This window comes from Schistocerca serialis, chromosome 10 (genome assembly GCF_023864345.2).
Source record: "Schistocerca serialis cubense isolate TAMUIC-IGC-003099 chromosome 10, iqSchSeri2.2, whole genome shotgun sequence".
Taxonomy (NCBI): Eukaryota; Metazoa; Arthropoda; class Insecta; order Orthoptera; family Acrididae; genus Schistocerca; species Schistocerca serialis.
This window is the reverse complement of record NC_064647.1, coordinates 39,749,679-39,775,793: the sequence shown is the minus strand read 5'-3', so window position 1 is coordinate 39,775,793 and position 26,115 is coordinate 39,749,679.

Below are 26,115 nucleotides of genomic sequence, written 5' to 3'. Positions count from 1 at the left end.
ATCAATTTCTAAACAAGAGTTTCGTGGCTATTTCATTCACTTTCTTGAGCCGCATATCAGTTTCAATACTGTATTGCCTATGAAAGCTATGTCGTCTGCATCTATGATGGTTTCATTTTTTGAATGTTTAGCTTCTCTTACCACTTTCTCCATAACAAGGTTGATGATCGGTAAAGTCATAAATACCGCGCGAAAACATATCACAATTACCCCTTTGTTCATGGCTCTAGATTCGTTCCAGCAAATGGGCTATCAATATTTCGTGAGTAAGGCTCTCTCTACGATGCGATGGTTCTAAAATTACTAACGCAATTGAAATGCACATTTTAAAACTTGCTATTGTTCTGTCAGATAATGTAGGAACTAGCTTTTAAATATTGCAGTAAGGCGTGATTATTTACAAAATAAAACGCACTAAGTGTATGGAGTACCGAGATGCATTATCGTAGATGTCGGATGTAGACACTCAGAAAAACGAGGAAAAAGTGATGAAATGAGAACAGAATTGAGAAATGCTTTAATATGTTAGAGAAAATTCACATTCATCGACAAGAAACGCAGCCAGAATGAAGATATTGTCAAAAAGGTTTATGGCCTTGTTGTTGTTATAGTCACCATACCAAGGACTGTATTTTATTTAAGAATGAACAGTCGAGATCGCAGTAATATCTTTTTATGAACTCTTTTCGGCCCAACTCGTATACAAGCCGTCTTCAGAATTTTTTGGCCCGCTATGGCTGGTGTTGACTGCTCCACATATTTTTCGTGATACCACGATCGTATGATTCCATGATCGCCACGAGGGTACGATCGTGGTAAAACGAAAAATATGAGGAGCAGCCAACAACAGCCATAGGGGGCCAAAGTGTTCTGAAGATGGCTTGTAGGTAAGCCGAAGCCAGTTAACAAAGAAATACTACTGCGATCTTGACTGTTCATTTTTAACATAGAATCAAGTCGCTGCTCTCCGTGGACTATGTTGTCAAAATTTATGAACAAGAATTGTTTTGAAGCAACAGTGAAATATAATTAAATCTCCACAAGTATGCAGGTGCATAATTATTTAGCGATTCACTCCATTCCAATATTAAAGCCGTAGTTTCTGTTGCCCTTCACTCTGACTACTCGTTATTACACAACTCTCCAAAGTATCCTACCCTGCATACTTACTGCAACCTACGCCTTCTTTAAACTGCTTGCAGTATTCAAACCTTTTACTCCCTTCTACAACTTTTACAGCCACACTTTTCTCCACTACCATATAATCTATTCATTGGTGCCTCAGTTTGTGCCCTATCGACGTATCCATTGCTTTAATCGTGTTGTGCGATAAATTTCTTTTCTCCCCAACCCAACTCAGTACCTTTTGATTGACCAGCCTGTTGACCCATCTAAACTGTAGCATTCTTCTGTAACAACGCATCTCAAAAGTATCTATTCTACCTTGTGTTATAAGCACAAAGAATTAGAGACGTTGGATGAACGAAGAAAAAAAAGTGGAAATAGACGGGTAAGTGCCAGAGGATGGTAACGGATGAAAGGATATCAAAATGCTCCACTAGTTGCCCGAACTGTATCGTAAAGAGACAAGATTCTGTACTGACGAAAAAAAGAAACAGTGATAGTGAATTCTCGTGGGTCACAATTCGTACTTGCAACCTTCGCTATCCACTCTCGCAGGCCTGGCCGGAGCTAATTGCCGGAATCTAGAAACGCGGCGAGATACCCACCATTACCTCCTTGATGCAATTAAGCGGGGATCAATTCGTGCCGTCAGAGGAGCGCTATTTAATAGCAGCGACCGGCTGAGTTCCCGGCCGCTGAATGGCCAGCGGCGGGCGCACAGCCGTAAAGCGCGGGCCTGGCAGCAATACGGCCGGCCGTCCAGTGAGGACCAGCCTCCGCCTGTGACGCCAGATGCGCGACGCAGGCTTCCACGTCGAGCTGTCTCCTGGAAAATTCCATCCAGAGTGGTCGACTCTGGTGCCTGGCATCGCTCGCCACAGCAGGTCGCCACACGTAGCGATCGCAAACTTCCGCAGCTGGAAATTGTTCCTGACACTACTAAATGTAAATAAAGTGGTAAAAATAACTCTAACAGACACACATAAAAAAAAACGATTTGCATCATCTCGGTCCCCAGAAGTCCTGAAAATAGACGTTGTCTGTGGATATTGTATCATAGATACAGTCTCTTTGACTGTTGAGAGATGTCACTAAACCCGCCCACAGATGTAAACAACCATGCATGAGCAGCGCCTGATAGACCGAGGGGTTCCGACAGTCGACCATTTGCAGTCATTCCACCAGGAAGGAGGTACACGGCTCGTGTTGTCTGTGGTTCAACCATGCCTAGACGGTCAATACCGCGGTTCGATCGCGTCCGCATTGCCAGGAAGGGCTCTCAAAGAGGAAAGTGTCCGGGCGTCTCGGAGCGAGAAAGCGATGTTGTTCGTACATGGACGACATACAGAGAGAAAGGAACTATGGATGACATGACTCGCTCAGGCCGCACAGGGGCTACTACTGCAGTGGATGAGCGCTAACATACGGCTTTTGGCTCGGAAAAATCCTGATAACAAGGTCACCGTGTTGAATAATACTTATCGTTAAGTCCCAGGGCGTCATGTTACGACTCGAACTATGCGCAATAGGCTGCCTGATGCGCAACTTCACTCCCGACGTCGATGGCGAGGTCCATTTTTGAAACCACGACACCGTAGCGCGGTACAGATGGGCCCAACAACATGCCGAATAGACCGCTCAAGATTGGCATCACATTCTCTTCACTGCCCGCATCTCGTGGTCGTGCGGTAGCGTTCTCGCTTCTCACGCCCGGGTTCCCGGGTTCGATTCCCGGCTGGGTCAGGGATTTTCTCTGCCTCGTGATGGCTGGCTGTTGTGTGCTGTCCGTAGGTAAGTTAGGTTTAAGTAGTTCTAAGTTCTAGGGGACTGATGACCATAGATGTTAAGTCCCATAGTGCTCAGAGCCATTGGAGCATCACATTCTGTTCACCGATGAGTGTCGCACATGCCTGCAACTATTTTTGGAGGCAACCCGGTCACGCTGAGCGCCTTAGACACACTGTCCAGCGAGTGCAGCAAGTTGGAGGTTCCCTGCCGTTTTGTGGAGGAATTATGTCCGGTTGACGTACGGCAGTACGATGCGTGAATGCCATCCTCCGACTGATGCTGCAACCATATCGGCAGCATAATGGCGAAGCATTCGTCTTCATGGACGACAATTCGTGGCCCCAACGTGCACTTCCTTCGGGATAGCGACATCGCTCGACTAGAGTGGCCAGCATGTTCTAAAGACATGAATCCTATCGAACATGCCTGGGATTGATTAAAAGGGGCTCTTTATGGACGACGTGACCCACCAACCACTCTGAGGGATCTACGTCTTATCGCCGTTGAGGAGTGGTGCAATCTGGACCAACAGTGCCTTGGTGAACTTGTGGGTAGTATGGCACGACGAATACAGGCATGTATCTATGCAAGAGGATGTGCTACTCAGTATTAGAGGTATCGGTGTGTAAAGCAATCTGGACCATCACCTCTGAAGGTCTCGCTCTATGGTGGTACAACATGCAATATGTGGTTTTCATGAGCTATAAAAAGAGCGAAAATGATCCAATTTCCTGTACAGGTTCCGGAACCCTCGGAACCGAGTTAGTGCGAAACTTTTTTTGATCTGTGTCTATTTATAGTGGGTGGCATTGGTCACAGTTAGAAAACAGGTGGTACTAGTATGTGTCTGGAAGCAAACTTGTCTTGAGATACACCGCAGGCTACTCTGTTTTTTGATAGACATATGTCTCTTAAATAATCCCAGGAGGTATTCCACGTGGCTACTGTCCATTTCCCATTCAACCACGAAATCGTGCGGACACATCATGCTACACGTCCATTTCCTCATGTCCTCGAGACGTGCGCTCATGTAAAGTACACGCATTGGCGAAACGTGTGGCACACATCAATGCCATTAAATATTCTCGCAGTAGGAAGTCCATAGTTTCACCGTCAGTTGAACATGGTGTCTTTGCTATTGGACATCTTCGAGCAGTCCATCGCCAACTAACAGCCTGAATTACATCCTTCTATACCACGCATAGGAAATGATACGATTCAAGATTGTGATAATGAGGAAGTGAGAAGGAGAGGAGACAGTGGAACGTGAGTTAGCATTAGGCTTCTGGGAGGTGTTTCTGTGCTGTGCAGTTATTCCGCACGGTAACGCAGTTCAAGATCTTCTATCCCTTCCATAAGAATTCGGACTTATTTGCTTACATGTACGAGGAGTTTATGTATTGTATTTTTGAAGATTCTTTATTACACAAACGGAAACAAAGGGCAACACCAAAAAATAATTAATGTAGAGTAATGAAATTTCAGGAAGACATTTGTCTAAGTAACATAATTACAAGAAACCGCTACACCTACTTAATATCGGTTAGAGCCCCCGTGAGTACGCAGAAGAGACGCAACACGACATCGTATGGACTCGACTAATATTTGAAGAAGTGCTGGAGGAGAGCGACAACACAAATCCTGCAAGGCTGTCCATAAATCCCATGGGGTGGAGATTTCTTCTGAACAGCACGTTGCAAAGCATCCCAGATATGATCAGTAATGTTTATGTCTAGGCAGTATGAGGGCCAGCGGAAGTGATTGAACTGCGAAGAGTGTTGCTGGAGCTACTCCGTACCAATTCTGGACGCTTGGGGTGTCGCATTGTCCTGCTGAAATTGCCCAAGTCGTTTGGAATGCACACTGGACATGAATGGATGCGAGTCATCAGACAGGATGCTTACGGACGTGTCACCTGTCAGAGTCGTATCTAGACGTATCAGGGGTCCCATATCACTCCAACTGAACACACTCCACACCATTACAGAGCCTCCGCCGGCTTTAACAAACTCCTGCTGACATGCAGGGTCCACGGATCCATGAGGTTGTCTCCGTACCCGTACACATCTATCTGCTCGATACAGTCCGAAACGAGACTCGTCCGACCAGGCAACATGTTTCCAGTTACCAACAGTCCAATGTCGGTGTAAACGGGTCCAGGCGAGGCGTAAAACTTTCTGTCGTGCAGTCATCAAGGGTACACGAGTGGGCCTTCGTCTCAGGATGCTCCTACCGATGATGTTTCGTTGAATGATTCGCACGCTGACACTTGTTGATGCCCTGGCATTCAAATCTGTAGCAATTTACGGACGGGTTGCACTTCTGTCACGGTGAACGTTTCTCTTCAGTCGTGGTTGGTCCCGTTCTTGCAGGATCTTTTTCCGACCGCAGCGATGTCGAAGATTTGATGATTTACCGGATTCCTCACATTCACGGTACAGTTGTGAAATGGTCGCACGGAAAATTCCCGACTTCATCGGTACCTCAGACTGTGTCCCATCGCTCGTGCGCCGACTATAACACCACGTTCAAACTCAAATCTTGATAACCTGCCATCAAATAGAGCAGAATTTCTAAAATCATGGGGGGAAGTGGCAACAAAAGGACTATTCACGTTGGCGTGTAGAATATATGATTCTGGCGATATACCATCTGACTTTAGGAAAAGTATCATCCAGACAAGTCAGAAGACGGCAAGAGCTGACAAGTGCGAGAATTACCGTACAACCAGCTTAACAGCTCATGCATCCAAGTTGCTGACACGAATAATATACCGAAGAATGGAAAAGAAAATTGAGGATGCGCTAAATGACGATTAGTCTGGCTTTAGGAAAGGTAAAGGCATGAGAAAGGCAATTTTGACGTTTTGGTCAATAATGGAAGCAAGAATAAAGAAAAATAAAGATACATTCAAAGGATTCGCCGACCTGGAAAAACCGTTCGACAGTGTAAAATGGTGCAAGATGTTCGTAATTCTGACAAAATTAGGGGTAAGCTGTAGGGAGAGACGAGTCATATGCGACATGTACCACAGCCAAGAGGGAATAATAGGAGTGTACGTTCAAGAACGAAGTGCTCGTATTAAGAAGGGTGTAAGACAAGGCTGTAGCCTTTCACCCTTACTGTTCAGTCTGTAAATAGAGGAAGCAATGATGGAAATAAATGAAAGGTTCAGGAGTGGAATTAAAATACAAGGTGAAAGGATATCAATGTTACGATTCGCTGATGACATTGCTATCCTGAATGAAAGTGAAGAAGAATTAAATGATCTGCAGAACGGAATGAACAGTCTAATGAGTACACAGTATGGTTTGAGAGTAAATCGGAGAAAGACGAAGGTAATGAGAAGTAGTAGAAATGAGAACAGCGAGAAACTTAACATCAGGATTGATGGTCACGAAGTCAATGAAGTTAAGGAATTCTGCTACCTAGGCAGTAAAATAACCAATGACGGACGGAGCAAGGAGGACATCTAAAGCAGACTAGCACTAGCAAAAAGGGCATTCCTGGCCAATAGAAGTCTACTAATATCAAATATCGGCCTTAATTTGAGGAAGAAATTTCTGAGAATGTACATCTGGAGTACAGCATTGTATGGTAGTGAAACGTGGACTGTGGGAAAACCAGAACAGAAGAGAATCGAAGAATATCAGATGTGGTGCTACAGACGAATGGTGAAAATTAGGTGGGGTGATAAGGTAAGGAATGAGGAGGTTCTGCGAAGAATCGGAGAGGAAAGAATATGTGGAAAACGCCTATAAGGAGAAGGGACAGAATGATAGGAATCTGTTAAGACATGAGGGAATGACTTCCATGGTACTAAAGGGAGTTGTAGAGGGAAAAAACTGTAGAGGAAGACTGAGATTGGAATACATCCACTGCAAATAATTGAGGACATAGGTTGAAAGTGATACTCTGAGATGAAGAGGTTAGCACAGGAGAGGAATTCGTGGCCGCATAAAACCAGTCAGCAGCAACCAATCTGACAACTGCGCCAGACACTTGGTGTCTTATAAAGGCGTTGCCGACCGCAGCGCCGTATTCTGCCTGTTTACGTATCTCTTTATTTCAATACGCATGCCTGTACCAATTTCTGCAGTGCAAAAACTGAAGGTAATTACACTTTCTCTTAGTGGTGCGGGATAGGGAGGACGTTTACGGAAGCATACACTCGATCTTTTATTTCCGGGAGTGTCTGTTGTTTTTAATTCTTAAAAGCTTCAAATTGGACCAGTGGCTGTTAACGGGAACCAAATGGAAGACATGCAACGTTTGATTTGCTATATCCTGAATAATGCTGAATGAAACCATTTTGTATGTGATTTGACTAGAGGTTTAGCACTGCTAAAATGTGTGAGTAAAAAAAAAAAAAATAAAAAAAACTTGACACCTTAGTAAAAACATCACTTGATCTTGCTTGTGAATTAGTTCTTCAAGGAAAGGATCTTATTCTCAGATTTTGGACTTACTTTTTGCAAAGAGGTTGAGAACCTAACAGCTGCAGTAACGGCAAAATATCCATTTCATTTCGTTTTCAGATGTTGGAAACCACTGTTTTTCTATCCATATACTCACCCACAGATTGCATTGCTTCGTTCCTGAAATTTTATGATTTGGGACTAAGTCCTTTAAGGAATGACTGCAACAAGCTGTAGATGCTTCTTACGGTGCAGTGTTTGGGTGATAGTAAAATGATGAAAGGAAGGTACCGAGCTTAATTGTCTGCCCCTGATTTCCTGTTAACTGGAGCAGTTGGTCTCGCTTGCTGTTGTCTCGACAGTTGTCACAGCTCTCAGTTTCATCCAACAGTTAATAGGAGAATACTACAGAGCAGAAGACAGATCTGGAGAAAATTCGACTGTGTTGATCGTAAACACAGGAGCTGTGAGGTAACTTGTCACATACTAATAGCAGTTTTTCCGCTCACAATATACAGGTCGAAAAGTACTTAAACCGACAAACTCTAGGAGGTTGTAGAGGACATCAAAACAAATATTTTTCCCTAGTGTAATTTTTTCCTATGAGGAGTATTTAAACCAATAGAGGAAGATTTCTCTGGTGGCAAATTAATTAAACCAACAAACACTTTTCCATTTTTTAATGACCAAGAGACAACACATTAACACAACCCAATTTCAGTTACAGTAGATTTTCAAAATTGCCTCCATTGACACGTAAGCAAAAGTTACACCATCGGATTATGTTGTGTCTGACACGGGCAAAAACCCAGGAGTATACTGAATTGTTCCTGCTGCTGCTACTATCCGGGCAACCAGATCCTCTTCTGATGCAACAGGAGTTGCGTAAACAGGGTTGCGCTTCTCAAACAAAAAAGTCCAGAGGGGACATATCTGGGGATCGAACAGGCCATGGTACAGGACCACCTCTGGCAATCCACATTTCTGGGAACCGTCGGTCCAGGAATCGACGCACACGATGACTGAAATGTGCCGGCGTCCCGTCATGTTGGAACCATAAGCGTTGTCTTGTAGAGAGCGGTACGTCTTCCATGAATTATGGCAATGCTCTGGCGAGAAAATTGCAATAGTGCCAGCCATTTAAGGGCCTAGGTAACAGATACTGCCAAATTAAACAGTCCCCAACAACACCGACCCACACATTAACGAAGAACCGCACTTGATGAGCGCTAGTAACTGTGGCATGTGCGTTATCCTCTCTCCAAACATGCGAATTGTGCATGTTGAAGACTCCATCACGCCCGAAAGATGCTTCATCGGTAAACAACACAGTCGATGGAAATGTAGGATGCATTTCACACTGTTCCAGGTACCACTGCGAAAACTATGCTCTGGGTGGATAATCAGCTGGTTCTACGTTGTGGACACGCTGTAAGTGAAATGGACGTAACAATTGCTCTCGAAGGACTGTTCTTACATTTGTCTGATTTGTCCCCATGTTAGTGCAATTGCACGAGTGCTGATTGAAGGATCCCGTTCCACATGCTGCAACACAGCTTCCTCAAATCGCAGCATTCTTTTCGTGCGACGATGTCCCTGTCCAGGTAATCTGCTAAATGACCAGATCTCGCGCAGACGTTGGTACACAGCAGCAAAGGTCGTATGATGCGGGATACGGCGATTAGGATATTTTTGTTGGTAAACCGGCTGTGCAGCTCGTCCGTTGTCGTGCGCTACGTAGTACGCACCAACCATATCAGTGTACTCACTCCAGGTGTATCGATCCATTAGTAAACAGAGACAATTCACTACTACACTGGTGGTCAGCAGTTACCTACAACTGTAGAGCGTTAATACGCCCTCTAAGAACTGAAGAGCGTAGTACGGCCTCCACCGGTTTAAATAATTCTCATAGGAAAAAAAATACATTAGGGAAAAGTATTTGTTTTGATGTCCCCTACAACCTCCCAGAGTTTGTCGGTTTAAGTACTTTTCACCCTGTAAAGCGACAACCTGACACGAACGATATTTTGCTGCAGGTCAACACAGATTAATGGAAATAGCTGAATACATGCTAGTGCGAACGACAAACTCATCCCTCCCGGCTTTAAAGGGACAGAGTCCAATGTGAGAGTTAAGTCTTTGAAATAATTAATTACCAAGAGATAGGCGTTGACAGGCGGGGCAGCACAACTTTACTTACCGCGGAAGCATGAATAGCTTCACGCCTATCGATCGAGATGCTAGCGGAGGCATCACTGTGAACTCACGACCGAAATAATCACGAACCGTGTTACTGATCAAAGGCAGTATTAACGCGGGCTGCACGGCCCGCGGTGGCTGTCAAGTACAGGAGGCGTGCACCCAGACGTGAACACCCGCGCTCGTGTTGGACACGTAGTGTCTCCGACAAAGAACTGCGGCCGACAGGACTGACGAGACGTCAGCAGAAAGAGGACCCCGTGGCCGAGTTCACAAGGGTAACGTTAAGATTTGTTCTGGCCAGCGATAGCCTGGTCTCTTAGCGCAGAGCTTGGAGTATCTGAAATGGCGGAAATTACGAGAAGGGGCGGGAACGTATGGTATCCCTACGGCCAAGAAGCCGTGGCTTGACACTGATAGTAATGGCTCGGCAGCCTTTGTTGGATTTCACAATCTTGAACATTATTGGGAATAATTAATCATGGATCTGGAATATTACTCCGCCCTCACCGGTTTATGCAGGCCCAAGTTGTCTCCGCGTGCCATGGAAACTGGTTTAGTTCATTTATCGGTCACTTACTTTCACTGACTTTTGAATTAATAATATCAGCAACCTCTGACCTACATATCGTCTGATCCGTAATCTGCGGTCAGAATTCTAAACGAAATTCAATTTTATCACTCTAACTTTTTCTGGAAGCTCGACAAGGCTCCAGCTGTTGCTACTGCGCGCCTTCCTGTAGGTCAGCGTCGGCGCATGGAAGCGATGAGAACTTGGTAGGTCGCTGGAGGGAGTTGGCACCACATCTCCACTCCATCGGGTCACCTAATTCCGGGAAGGGGAGCAGTGAGCTCTGACGCCACATTCAATCACATCCCAAATGTGTTAGATAAGGTTCAGACCTGGCGAGTTCAGAGGCCATAACATAAATTGGAACTCGCCACTGTGGTCCTCGAACCACTCCGTCACACTCCTGGGCTTCTGACATGACGCATTATCTTGCTGAAAAATGCCTCTGATGTCAGGAAATATTATCGTCATGAAGGGATGTACGTAGTCTGCAACTAGTGTACGATACTCCTTGGCCGTCATTGTGCCATGCACGAGCTCCACTGGACCCGTGGATGACCACGTGAATGTTCCCCAGAGCATAATGGAGCCGCCGCCAGCTTGAATCCATCGCGTTGGTATGATGACGAAGTTATCGGGATTCATCAGACCATGCGATGCTCGGCCACTGCGCCAACGCCCAGTGCTGATGGTCACGTTCCCATTTCAGTCGTAGCTGCCGATGTCGTGGTGTTAACATTGGCCTGTGTCGTCGGCTGCGGAGTCTCATCGTTAGGTGTGTTCGGTGCACTGTGTGTTCACACACACTTGTACACTTTTTTTTTGTCATCAGTCTACTGACTGGTTTGATGTCGCCCGCCACGAATTCCTTTCCTGTGCTAACCTCTTCATCTCAGAGTAGCACTTGCAACCTACGTCCTCAATTATTTGCTTGACGTATTCCAATCTCTGTCTTCCTCTACAGTTTTTGCCCTCTACAGCTCCCTCTAGTACCATGGAAATCATTCCCTCATGTCTTAGCAGATGTCCTATCATCCTGTCCCTTCTCCTTATCAGTGTTTTCCACATGTTCCTTTCCTCTCCGATTTTGCGTAGAACCTCTTCATTCCTTACCTTATCAGTCCACCTAATTTTCAACATTCGTCTATAGCACCACATCTCAAATGCTTCGATTCTCTTCTGTTTCGGTTTTCCCACAGTCCATGTTTCACTACCATACAATGCTGTACTCCAGACGTACATCCTCAGAAATTTCTTCCTCAAATTAAGGCCGGTATTTGATATTAGTAGACTTCTACCATAGCGAGTCTGCTTTTGATATCCTCCTTGCTCCGTCCGTCATTGGTTATTTTACTGCCTAGGTAGCAGAATTCCTTAACTTCATTGACTTCGTGACCATCAATCCTGATGTTCTCATTTCTACTACTTCTCATTACCTTCGTCTTTCTCCGATTTACTCTCAAACCATATTGTGTACTCATTAGATTGTTCATTCCGTTCAGCAGATCATTTAATTCTTCTTCACTTTCACTCAGGATAGCAATGTCATCAGCGAATCGTAACATTGAAATCCCTTCACCTTGTATTTTAATTCCACTCCTGAACCTTTCTTTTATTTCCATCATTGCTTCCTCGATGTACAGATTGAAGAGTAGGGGCGAAAGGCTACAGCCTTGTCTTACACCCTTCTTAATACGAGCACTTCGTTCTCGATCGCCCGCATCTCGTGGTCGTGCGGTAGCGTTCTCGCTTCCCACGCCCGGGTTCCCGGGTTCGATTCCCGGCGGGGTCAGGGATTTTCCCTGCCTCGTGATGGCTGGGTGTTGTGTGCTGTCCTTAGGTTAGTTAGGTTTAAGTAGTTCTAAGTTCTAGGGGACTTATGACCACAGCAGTTGAGTCCCATAGTGCTCAGAGCCATTTGAACCATTTTGTTCTCGATCGTCCACTCTTATTATTCCCTCTTGGTTGTTGTACATATTGTATATGACCCGTCTCTCCCTATAGCTTACCCCTACTTTTTTCAGAATCTCGAACAGCTTGCACCATTTTATATTGTCGAACGCTTTTTCCAGGTCGACAAATCCTATGAAAGTGTCTTGATTTTTCTTTAGCCTTGCTTCCATTATTAGCCGTAACGTCAAAATTGCCTCTCTCGTCCCTTTACTTTTCCTAAAGCCAAACTGATCGTCACCTAGCGCATTCTCAATTTTCTTTTCCATTATTCTGTATATTATTCTTGTAAGCAGCTTCGATGCATGAGCTGTTAAGCTGATTGTGCGATAATTCTCGCACTTGCCAGCTCTTGCCGTCTTCGGAATTGTGTGGATGATGCTTTTTCGAAAGTCAGATGGTATATCGTCAGAGTCATATATTCTACACACCAACGTGAATAGTCGTTTTGTTGCCACTTCCTCCAATGATTTTAGAAATTCTGATGGAATGTTATCTGCCTTATTTGACCATAAGTCCTCCAAAGCTCTTTTAAATTCCGATTCTAATACTGGATCCCCTATCTCTTCTAAATCGACTCCTGTTTCTTCTTCTATCACATCAGAAAAATCTTCACCCACATAGAGACTTTCAATGTATTCTTTCCACCTATCTGCTCTCTCCTCTGCATTTAACAGTGGAATTCCCGTTGCATTCTTAATGTTGCCACCGTTGCTTTTAATGTCACCAAAGGTTGTTTTGACTTTCCTGTATGCTGAGTCTGTCCTTCCGACAATCATATCTTTTTCGTTGTCTTCACATTTTTCCTGCAGCCATTTCGTCTTAGCTTCCCTGCACTTCCTATTTATTTCATTCCTCAGCGACTTGTATTTCTGTATTCCTGATTTTCCCTGAACATGTTTGTACTTCCTCCTTTCATCAATCAACTGAAGTATTTCATCTGTTACCCATGGTTTCTTCGCAGCTACCTTCTTTGTAACTATGTTTTCCTTCCCATACCGAGCGAGGTGGCGCAGTGGTTAGCACACTGGACTCGCATTCGGGAGGACGACGGTTCAATCCCGTCTCCGGCCATCCTGATTTAGGTTTTCCGTGATTTCCCTAAATCGCTTCGGGCAAATGCCGGGATGGTTCCTTTGAAAGGGCACGGCCGATTTCCTTCCCCATCCTTCCCTCACCCGAGCTTGCGCTCCGTCTCTAATGACCTCGTTGTCGACGGCACGTTAAACACTAATCTCCTCCTCCTCCTCCTCCGTCCCAACTTCTGTGATGGCCCTTTTTAGAGATGTCCATTCCTCTTCAACTGTACTGCCTACTGCGCTATTCCTTATTGCTGTATCTATAGCGTTAGAGAACTTCAAACTTTTACTCTACCCAGCATTAAAGTCTGATGTTAGTTCCGCCGCCTGTTCTGTTTTACCAGTCTTCCCAGCCGACAACGTCCGAAATCTTAAAGAGGGGTGCCGCCCAATCCCACCTCGGCTGGAAGCCGTTCCGCATTTGTTTCGTGGTTAAAAATGGTTCAAATGGCTCTGAGCACTATGGGACTTAACTTCTGAGGTCATCAGTCCCCTAGAACTTAGAACTACTTAAACCTAACTAACCTAAGGACATCACACACATCCATGCCCGAGGCAGGATTCGAACCTGCGACCGTAGCAGTCGCGCGGTTCCAGACTGCAGCGCCTTTAACCGCACGGCCACTTCGGCCGGCTCACGCAACTTCCATCAGTATCCGATATGTAATGTGTACATACATTATTACGAAAATAATTGATTTATAGCTCTCTTTTGGAGTACACACGAGTTTATTTTTACGTCTGAAGATTTACCTATGTTAAGGAGGGGTGCTGACTTCAATTCATTTGTAACTCTTCATTCTAAAACAGTGCGACTTTCGTACGCCCCATATTTTGTTCCTTAGATGGCAGTGATGAACTGCATCGAACGCCTGCGGAAAGTCGAGGAACTAGGCACTAACGTGAGCCCCGGTATCTAACGCCAATTGCGTTTCGTGGACAAACGGAGCGATGTCGGTTTAACACGATCGCTGTTATGGAACCTATGTGTATTGCTACAGCCAAGATTTTCGGTCTCCAGAACTATAATACGTGACCATAAAACATGGTTCAAAATTCTACGACAGACCGAAGTCACAAATATAGACCAATAGTGTTGTGTGTCTCTTGGACGAGCCCGTCTTGAAATCGAGAATGGTCTTCCCTTCTTCCACGACCATCGGTACTCTCCCTGCTAGGAGAGGAACAAGACCTCTAGAGTTCTTGGTGTGGCATCGCTTAGGAGTATCCCAACAGGCCCAGTGGCGTTTGCTGTATTGGGCGCTTTCCGTTGATTTTCAATCCCGAGGTCATTCCATCATATGTCATTCTGATTTTCGTACGACAGTTTAAAGGAGGAACCGCAGCACAATCTTCCTCAGTGAAAAAATATTCGAAAAAAGAAATGTAGTATTTAGGGCCCAGCCATCCCGAAGCCATTAAGGAGGGAGGGATATTTTGGTCCAAAATATCGATTTTTCAAAAATATTATTTTCTTGATTTACACAGTTTACTCTATGTTGTGTAAATTTTATCGTGACAGCAGCTTTAGAAGTTCCTTTAAATTATTAAATTGATTAACTATGCACTGGTGGCCACTCCCGCCTCTTCCGACATTTGGGAAACTGCTTGATTCAGCGCAATTTTTGACAATGTGAAGGCTGTTTTCTTTCGATATCTTTGGCTGACATCTATATCTCTGGCTGACAAATATATCTTTGCCTCAAAACTTTCTTGCATGTGGTTTACCTACGATTTGACAATACTAACACATATTAGTTTATGGAAGGTTGAATTCGTAAACCTGTCCGTGGAAGTCAAGATTTATGCATAATGCGTGGTGTGAAGACTGTGTTTAGGAAACGGAGTTTCATGGAAACCGGTTTACCAACAAAAAAGAGGAAGCAGCTCTAAATGAAGAACATAAGCTCTCAGCTTCAGCATCGAAACTTGGGACAGGAGTACAGGTGCGTGAATGACGTTGATATTGATTCCACTGGATTCAGACTTCTTGATTTCTCTGCCAGGCTATAAAGTCTTAATGTTGACGTGTTAGCTGTAAAAATACGGAATGCATGATTGTTGTTAAGGAAAGAAGAGTGGTAATAGCTTGTGATTTTAAATTAATTTGTAATTCGTATGACTATGCATTTTCATTTTCTTTCTACAACAGAAAACTGACAGTGGTACGTATGAAAGCAATTTTAAGTTAGCATATACTCTGAGGTGCCTTGGGCAGAGCAGGGAAGGAGGTTTCCTGAACATGCCTCCACCTTATGCAAGGTTTGAAAAAATAAATAAAGAAATGTCTGATGTTGTATGCGATACTGCCGAAATTTCTATGGAGAAAACAGTGGAGGAACTGGTGGAAATAAACCAAAAAGAAATAAATCCTGTCAGTTGTATCCTGTCACCCTTGCTGAGAAAATATATCTTCCTACCATTCTTAACATTCCTTGCACGACCCGTCGTCATAGATTCTGTCACAGCGTTATGATCACTGATACCTTCCTCTACGTTCAACTGATTCGATAAGTTCAGGAGGTCTGAGACATTACCCTCACGAGTTAGTTCTCTAAGTATCTGCTCAAGGTAATTTTCCGACAAGACATCTAGAACAGTGGCACACGATTCCCTGTCTCTGGCACCAGTTTTAATGGCATAACACTCCCAATCTATACCTTGCAAGTCGAAGTCACCCCCTATTACAACGGCATGATCAGGAATATTGCTAATGATATTCTGCAAGCTCCGTCTGAAGCGCTCTACAACTACAGTTACTGACCCAGGTGGTCTATAAAAGCATCCAATCACCACTTTTCACCATTCTTTGATACTGAGTTTGACCCAGACTGATTAGCATTCGGAATCCGTGATAACCTCGCTAGATTTTATCGAGTTTTTTTACTGCAATAAACACACCGCCACCATGGGCGACTAGCCTATCTCGCTAGATTTAATCGAATTTTTGCGGCAATAAACACACCGCCACCATTGGCGAATAACCTATCCTTACGATAAATATTCCAGTCTGAGCTTAGGATTTCCTGGTCATTGACGTCTGGTTTCAACTAGCTTTCTGTTCGCAATCCTATCTGTGCATTACAACCTTTAATAAGCGATACTAATTCTGGGACATTTCCAGCAATATTATGATATTCTACGTCACACAGTTCGGGAGATATGACGTCATAAAACATTTAGATGTTCGAGGAACCAGATTTTCTTAAAACGGAGCGGAAATTAGTCACACTGGACTCAACAACAGTTCGATATGGAGAGCACTTGAGTACTTAGCGACTTCCAAGAAAATGTAAACACAATTTCAAACCTGTTCTAGACTTTTTCTCTCACGTAGCACTACGAAATGATGGTGTTTTGCCACATGTGAGCACTACTCATCAAAGAAACGGCTCTTTTTCTCTTCTTCTTCTTCTTCTTCTTCTTCTTGTTTAGTGGAGGGGGCAGGAGGGATGTGACTGCAATCTGTGCAAGTTGTGTTGAAAGCTGTGAGGAGGGAGCGTGGGGCGTGCTTGGGTAGCTCTGATGGTAGAGCACTTGCCCGCGAAAGGCAGAGGTCCCGAGTTCGAGTCTCGGTCCGGCACACAGTTTTAATCTGCCAGGAAGTTCCACATCAGCGCACACTCCACTGCAGGGTGGAAACCTCATTCTGGAAACATCTCCTAGGCTGTGGCTAAGTCATGTCTCCGCATTATCCTTTCTTTCAGGATTGCTAGTCCTGCAAGATTCGCAGGAGAGCTTCTGTAAAGTTTGGAAGGTAGGAGACGAGGTACTGGCAGAAGTAAAGCTGTGAGGACGGGGCGTGAGTCTTGCTTAGGTAGTTCAGATGGTAGAGCACTTGCCCGAGAATGGCAAAGGTCCCGAGTTCGAGTCTCGATCCGGCACACAGTTTTAATCTGCCAGGAAGTTTCAAGTTCTGTAGAACTTTGACCATTTATGATCAATATTTCAGTCCTGGAGCTGAACGTTTCATGTTGACAACCCTTGTAATCATAAATCTTCGTAGGTGAAGGTTGAGAATGAAATGTTGGTAAGACATAGCAATTTTAATTCGCGTATTTCGAGTACTATTGGACAGCACCTGGTACATATCATGTTTTCTGTTCACCACCTGCGATGCCACGAAATGTCCGTTATTGTCGTCAGCGAGCTCAACGGAGGAATAAAACCATCGGGGCCGGTGCCACTGCCGCGCGTGGGGCGGTCTTAAGACGGCGAGCCCTTCGCGGCTGCGCTCCTTTCGCGACCCGCTGCCCCTACCCCCGCCCTCGCCGCCCCCGCCGGCGTTCGCGCACTTGACAAATGGCGGAGACAGTGCAGACAAATGACGGGCGCTTGCCTGCAGCCAGCGGGGACGTCCGGAACGCGCAGACCCCGACAGCGTCCGCGAGACTGCTGGTGTGGGTGGTCGCAGACGCACCCACCCACCCACCTACCCACCCAGTGTGCTCATCTCATCTCATCTGCCCGGCCCATCATCGCTGTATAAGTCACGGCGACGCTGTGCCATCCCCACGATCATAGCGTCTCAATGCGAGTGCACTTTCCGTAGATGGAGTATGTCGGGATCGATAAACAATAAATCGCCTACTGTCAGAAAAAAAATGAAAAATTGGGAAAATGGGTTCCATTCCATACTGGGCGCCTGGTACAGCAACCGGTTATGACTTTCTTGAAATAAAACAGTCTCGTTTGCTAAATCTCATTTCGTTTACAGGAAATGACATGTTCCGCCCTCTTGGGGCGTCATCAGACTGGCGCAAAAATTAATGTGGAAAACCAAAATTCGTCCATTAATACCCCAACATGAGAATTACTTTCCACATCTGGGTTAACGTAGATGATATACTTTTCACATCTACGTCATTACTCTGCTATTCACAATAAAGTGCCTGGCAGAGGGTTTAATGAACCACCTTCAAACTATCTCTCTACCGTTCCACTCTCGAACGGTGCGCGAGAAAAACGAGAGCTTAAATTTTTCTGTACGACCGCAGATTTCTCTTATTTTATCGTGATGAGAATTTCTCCCTATGTAGGTTGGTGCCAACTGAATGTTTTCGCAATCGGAGGAGAAAACTGGTGATTGAAATTTCATGAGAAGATCCTGTCGCAACGAAAAACGCCGTTTTAATGATTGCCATGCCAATTCACGTATCATGTCAGTGGACTATCTCCCCTATTTAGCGATAATACGAAACAAGCCGCCCATCTTTAAACTTTTTCGATGTCATCCGTCAGTCCCTCCTGATGCGGATCCCACACCGCACAGCAGTACTCCAGAATAGGGCGGACAAGCGTGGTGTAAGCAGTCTCTTCAGTAGACCTGTTGCACCTTCTAAGTGTTCTGCCAATGAATCGCGGTCTTTGGTTTACTCTACCCACAATATTATCTGTATGATCATTCCAGATGATCATTCCAACTTAGGTTATACATGACTGTAATCCATAAGTATTTAATTGAATGTACAGCCTTCAGATTTGTGTGTCTTATCGCGTAATCGAAATATAGCGGATTTCTTTTAGTATCATGTGAAAAACTTCACACTTTTCATTACTCAGGGTCATCTGCCACTTTTCGCACCACACAGGTACCTTATCTTTTGCAATTCGTTTTGGTCATCCGATGACTTTACAGGACGTTAAATGACAGCACCATCTGCAAACAATCTAAGACGGCCACTGAGATTGTCTTCTTTGTCGTTAATATACATCAGAGGTCCTATTACACTTCCTTAGGGAACGCTGGATATTATTTCTATTTTACTCGATGACTTTCCGTCTTTTACTAACAACTGTGATTTCTCTCACAGGAAATCACGAATCCAGTCGCACAACTGAGGCGATATTCCATAGGCACACAGTTTGGTTAGAAGACGCTTGTGAGGAATGGTGTCGAACTACTTCTGGAAATCCAAAAATATGGAATCAATATGACATGCCCTGTCGACAGCACTCATTACTTCATGAGTATAAAGAGCTAGTCGTGTTTAACAATAACGATATTTTCTGAATCCGTGCTGACTATGTCAATAAATCTTTATTTTTTCGAGGTAATTCTTAATGTGCGAACACAGTATATGTTCCAAAACCCTACGGCAAATCGGCGTTAGTGATAGGGGCCTATAATTCAGCGGATTACACATATTTCCCTTTCTGGGTATTGGTGTGACTTTCCAGTCCTCACGTACGGAACTTTCTGAGGACGAGCCTTGTATACAACTGCTAAATATGGAGCTATTGCATCAGCACATAATTTTATTACGACGATGGTTTCTTATAACATTTTATCTGATGATGCCTCAGAAGTCAAAAACGCGTCACTTCCTGTAAATAAAGAAGATTTTGCAACCGAGACTGTCTTATTTCAAGGAATCATGAGAAACTGGTAGCCAATTCTTCTTCATCATAGCCATTCCCCTTTCGGAACTTCTCTCTGTTTCGTCTTGACGTGGTGTGTCCGACGCATACTGTGATGGTGTAGTACTAACACTTTTAATCTTCCTGATAAACTACGTCTACATCTACATAAACAGTCCGCAAGCCACCATACAGTGCATGGCGGAGGTATCTTGTACCGCTGCTAATCAGCCTCTCTCCTGTACCAGCTGTAAATTTACGGAACGTAGAACGACTATCAACATGCCTCCATTCGAGCCCCGATTTCTCTTGCACTCGCAGACTTTACCTAAGATGTACAATGATGGCAGTAGGACTACTCTGCAGTCCGTAGCAAGTGCCGCTTCTGTAAACTTTCCCAGTAATCTTTGGCGAACAGAACGTCTTCTTCCCTCCAGGTATATCCCATTCGAGATCACGAAGCTTTTCTGTGAAATTCGCGTGTTGATCGAATTTCCTGGTGACAGGTCTAACAGCACGCCATTGAATTTGTTGGATTCCTACTTTTAATCCCCCGTGGTAGGGACCCAAAACGCACAAGCGGTCCTCAATAATGAGACGCGCGTGAGAAAAGTAATGAGGCTGAATTTGTATCTACCGAAGTTTTTATTTATTTAATTATTTATTTTCAAGCGGCAATATTGCCAACTTCAAAGTAGTTTGATTGAATTTTCTCATTTTGAGAGAGTCAAAGGCCGACTTGTCTAATGGTCAAAAGCCATTCAGCACCCAAGATCGCATAAAATGTAGTGTGTTTGAAAAAGAACACCCTCAAAAATGATATAGATACAGTAAAGAGCATTGTCATAAGCAATGGCTACACAGCCAAAACAATTGATAATGTAAACAGGCAAATACACAAAACCAAGACAACGAATGGCCTCGCTGTGATAGAAGAGAAAATATTCACCAGTATCCTATACCTGGGCCCCATATCACAAAAAATCGCTAAACTTCTTTTTTTTTTAAAAAAAAAAAGTCAAATCTAACATATGCATTCTCAACTAACAATAAGTTCGGAAACTTATTCGTCCATCACATAAAACCAAATGCGCAAACGTATAACAACAGCGGAGTGAACAAAGTATAATGCGCCAATTGTCCTGCCTTCTATATGGGGAAAACAGGTAGAAACTTCAAAACCCGTATTCAAGAACACGTAACTGCTTTCAGGCACAACCACTTCAAAAAATCAGTCATTGCACAACAATGTTGCAAACGAAACGTGTCATCAACAGTCTACAAAGCAATTTGGTAGCACTACATAATGAACCCAATGGTAAGACCCTAAATCTGTTAGAACAACTGGAGATATATCTCCACGACATTAAAAACACGTATCTATGTTAAATGAACAAACTGATTTTGCAAGTCACAGTTATTTCAGACATTTTAATTAAATTTGATAATTATATCTTTAACAATACGAATAAATTCATCTATGACCACACTATTGAAGTGTTATAAATAAATAACTATCTATATATCTACCGGTATATACAGGGTGGTCCATTGATCGTGACCGTGAAAATATCTCACGAAATAAGCGTCTAACGAAAAAACTACAAAGAACGAAACTTGTCTAGCTTGAAGGGGGAAACCAGATGGCGCTATGATTGGTCCGCTAGATGGCACTGCCATAGGTCAAACGGATAACAACTGCGTTTTTTTAAATTTTTTTAAATTTTATATCATATTCGTGTAGTACGTAAAGAAATATGAATGTTTTAGCTGGACCACTTTTTGTGCTTTGTGATAGGTGGCGCTGTAATAATCACAGACATATGGCTCACAATTTTAGACGAACTCTTGGTAACAGGTAGGTTTTTTAAATTAAAATACAGAACATAGGTATGCTCGAACATTTTATTTCTGTTGTTCCAATGTGATACATGTACCTTTGTGAGCTTATCATTTCTGAGAACGCATGCTGTTACAGCGTGATTACCTGTAAATATCACATTAATGCAATAACTGCTCAAAATGATGTCCGTCAACCTCAATGCAATACGTGTAACGACATTCCTCTCAACAGCGAGTAGTTGGCCTTCCGTAATGTTCGCACATTCATTGACAATGCGCTGACGCATGTTGTCAGGCGTTGTCGGTGGATCACGATATCAAATATCATTCAACTTTCCGCACAGAAAGAAATTCAGGGACGTCAGATCCGATGAACGTGCGGGCCATGGTATGGTGCTTCGACAACCAATCCACCTGTCACGAAATATGCTATTCAATACCGCTTCAACCGCACGCGAGCTATGTGCCGGCCATTCATCATATTAGAAGTACATCACCATTCTGTCGTGCAGTGAAACATCTTGTAGTAACGTCGGTAGAACATTACGTAGGAAATCAGCATACACTGCACCATACAGATTTCCATCGATAAAATGGGGGCCAATTATCCTTCCTCCCATAATGCCGCACCATACATTAACCCGCCAAGGTCGCTGATGTTCCACTTGTCGCACCCAACGTGGATTTTCCGTTGCCCAATAGTGCATACTATGCCGGCTTACGTTATCGCTGTTGGTGAATGACGCTTCGTCGCTAAATAGAACGCGTGCAAAATATCGCCCCGTAATTTCTCTTGTGCCATGTGGCAGAACTGTACACGACGTTCAGAGTCGTCGCCATGCAAATACTGGTGCACATAAATATGGTACGGGTGCAATCGATGTTGATGTAGCATTCTCAACACCGACGTTTTCGAGATTCCCGATTCTCGTGCAATTTGTCTGCTACTGATGTGCAGAGTAGTCGCGACAGCAACTAAAACACCTACTTGGGCATCATAATTTGTTGCAGGTCGTGGTTGACGTTTCACATGTGGCTGAACAGTTCCTGTTTCCTTAAATGACGGCGAACGGTCCGGACACTTGTATGATGTCGTCCAGGATACCGAGGAGCATACATAACACACGTCCGTTGGTAATTTTGATCACAATAGCCATACATCAACACGATATCGACCTTTTCCGCAATTGGTAAACGGTCCATTTTAACACGGGTAATGTGACACGAAGCAAATACCGTCCGCAATGGCCGAATGTTACGTGATACCACGTACTTATACATTTGTGACTATTACAGCGCCATCTATCACAAAGCGAAAAAAGTGGCCCAACTAAAACATTCATATTTCTTTACGTACTACACTAATATGTAATAAAAAATGAGGCTTCCTATTTATAAAAAACGCAGTTGATATGTGTTTGACCTATGGCAGCCCCTTATAGCGAGCCAACCGTAGCGCCATCTGGTTTCCCCCTTCAAACTAGACGAGTTTCGTTCTTTGTAGTTTTTTCGTTTGATGCTTATTTCGTGAGATATTTGGCCCGGTCACTATCAACGGACCACCCTGTATATTGTGTGAAGACATAATGTTATTTTGTGTGTAACGTGAGGACAGAATCAGAGATTGATTGCATTATCTTGTAGTAACAAGTCACCAAACACCTGATATTCTATGAACATGGGGTAGCAGATTAATTTATTTGAGATTGTAGGAAGCAACTATCATTTCCGCGCGTTTTCATGACCGCGATGCAATCATACCTAGATCGACACTAAGGGACCAAAAGATTTACTGACCTTAAAAGAAGTCAACACTACACAATTGAAAAGGATTTTTTGAGAAATTATAGGAAAACGATAATGTTCCTCCTGCCTCAATGCTGCTTACGGTCCATCAGCGTGATCGTAATTTCTGGAGATAAACTGATACAAAAATAGTAATATTCAAATAATGAGGAGATGGAGACACTTGAGGACAATTTGTCTAAATAAGCACACTTCATATATAACACACATTTTTTAACGTTGTTGTGACTTGGCAAGACAGCCAAGCCACTATGATTGGTAGCCGAAAGGCACGCGTTTAAGCTCACGCAGGCTGGCGTGAGGTCTGGAACAGTTAAGGGAATTTATAGTATCAAGAAAAGTACGTAGCTTCTGGAATACTTAACTTTAATTCATAATTGGTGAACATCGGTCTGACGGTACATGCATCACAAGATAAATAGCAAATGATAATGGCGCCTTGCTAGGTCGTAGCAAATGACGCAGCTGAAGGCTATGCTAACTATCGTCTCGGCAAATGAGAGCGTAATTTGTCAGTGAACCATCTCTAGCAAAGTCGGCTGTACAACTGGGACGAGTGCTAGGAATCTCTAGACCTGCCGTGTGGCGGCGCTCGGTCTGCAATCACTGACAGTGGCGACCCGCGGGTCCGACGTATACTATCGGACCGCGGCCGATTTAAAGGCTACCACCTAGCAAGTGTGGTGTCTGGCGGTGACACCACAAATGTTACGTACCTTTTCATATTACAGTTACAGTAGCTTGTGCGTATAAACTAAAGCTTTGCACATCACAGGCAATATTTGAGATTAATGTCCTGTTGATCACCTGCTCGTAATTAATTACATAAAACTATATGTTTTCTGATTGAGAAAACAATTAGCACATTTACAGACTATTCTACACAAATTATAAAATACAGATTGCGGAACACAGCAAGTCCGCGTCCTCCTTTTATGGAATAGAAACAGTTAAAGGTGAAGCGCAGAAGGCCTCGTTTGTCTTGAAACAACAGAATTCTTTTTATATCATTAATCGATACGTGTACATAGAGATTTACAGCCTCCGCGCGGGAGCGGCAAAGATAAAGAATAATAGATTCTGTCGCTGCTATGCGACGGTACATTTCTTTTACATTACAATTGTTAGATAACTTCAGGCCATCAGGCGTTTACTATTGAGTGTATAGTAATGTTTGTGCGGGGAAAATTACCAATATTACACCATGTACAAAAACATCTGTGAAGTGGTTACAGACATGTGTATACAAATGTGCGTCTTGAATGAAGTGACATAGACGAAAACGACGGAGAAAAGAAGAATGGTTGCTGGTGCTAAAACGCTACAAACGCTTTTCTTGGATTATGTGGTAAGTTCACACTGTTCATCTTTCCCACCATCTCTTACATTTTTCCGCGTTTGACTTACGAAATTCATAATCTAATATCAAACCTTTTTAGTAGTATCGTTTTCGAGCCTTACAGGACTCTTTTTGCTAATAATCTGTACTAATTTATGTTTTTACACATTTCAGCATGCTTACGTACATCATACCAAATAAAGTATCTCCAAATCATCGTGTGACTGAAACACGACACTTTCCCGCACGTTACAGCATCATTAACAAACAGTCGCCGACTACTGTTCACCCTATCTCTCACAGTGATTATGCTGAACGAAAATAGCGGTCCTGGCTTCGTTCCCTGGGGTAGTCGTGATGATGTTTTTGTCCCTGTTGAACACTCGCCGTCCGGAACTACTTGCTGGTATCTATCACATACCGAGCGATGTGGTGCAGTGGTTTGCACACTGGACTCGTATTCGAGAGGACGACGGTTCGAAACCGAGTCCGGCCATCCTGGTTTAGGTTTTCTGTGATTTTCTTAAATCGCTTCAGGAAAATGACGCGATGGTTCGTTCGGGAAGCCACGGCCGACTTCCTCCCCCATCTTGCCCTAATCTGAGGGTCCGATGACCTCACTGTTTGGTTCCCTCCCCCAAATCAACCAACCAACGAATCTGGCACGTAAAAAGTCATTGACCCACTTACGTACCTGTGAAGCTATTCCGTATGCTCGGATGTTAGTTAATCTTCTGTAGTATGATTTTGTGCCATACGCCTTCTGGGACACCTAGGCATATGGAATATGCCTCTTGCTTCTCATACATGGTTCACAGGACGTCCTGCGACGAAAGGGACAAACTCAATTTCATACGTGCCAAAATGGATAGACTAGCAATATCCGTAGTATGGTCAATGGTTCTGAATTATGCCTGATACGGATGCAAATCAAAATTCGTCAGAGGGGAAGAAGTTATATTTCATACCAAAGTGACACAACGGTTTCAATGTAATTTTCGTGTCACTAAGAAATGATTTTTGTGTTAAAAAAATGTTGAGGCTCAGTGTAATGAAGAACTTACATTGCAGGACTAATTTGTATGACTGTGTGACAGTCTTTTGTGGCCTCATTTTTACGAAACAGGTGGTAGATTAATTCTGTAGTGTAGGAGTGCACTGCCAGTCAGTTCGTTGAACGTATAAACATTCAGAGCAGTCCTCAGCTGCAGGCCAGATTTATATTAGACACTGTGAATCATTTCCTTTCTTTTCTAAACAAGTATCGTTACTTTACGGGAGTAGTGAAATTCTTTTGACGTGCAGCGTGCTTATGTCCAAGTGATATCTCAGTTGCACGAGGAATGAAGAAACAGCATAAAAATTGTATTAGAAAGTAAAGACAGGAAGATTTATTCCTTAAAAATATTTAAAAAGTGTGATTAGTCGCTGTTGTCATGGGAAAATGTATCGAAATACTTTGACGTTAGCTCAGTAGGAAGCCCTTTTGCAATGCTACTCCACATGAATTATAAGGCAGGTTAGGCAATAAAGTAAAGTCGATTACAAAATCGAAAAGATAGCGGTGGCCATAACTTTTAGAAAAAATAAAAAAGGCACGTCTGAGTTTTCCTGGCATATGAAATGTTGATAAAA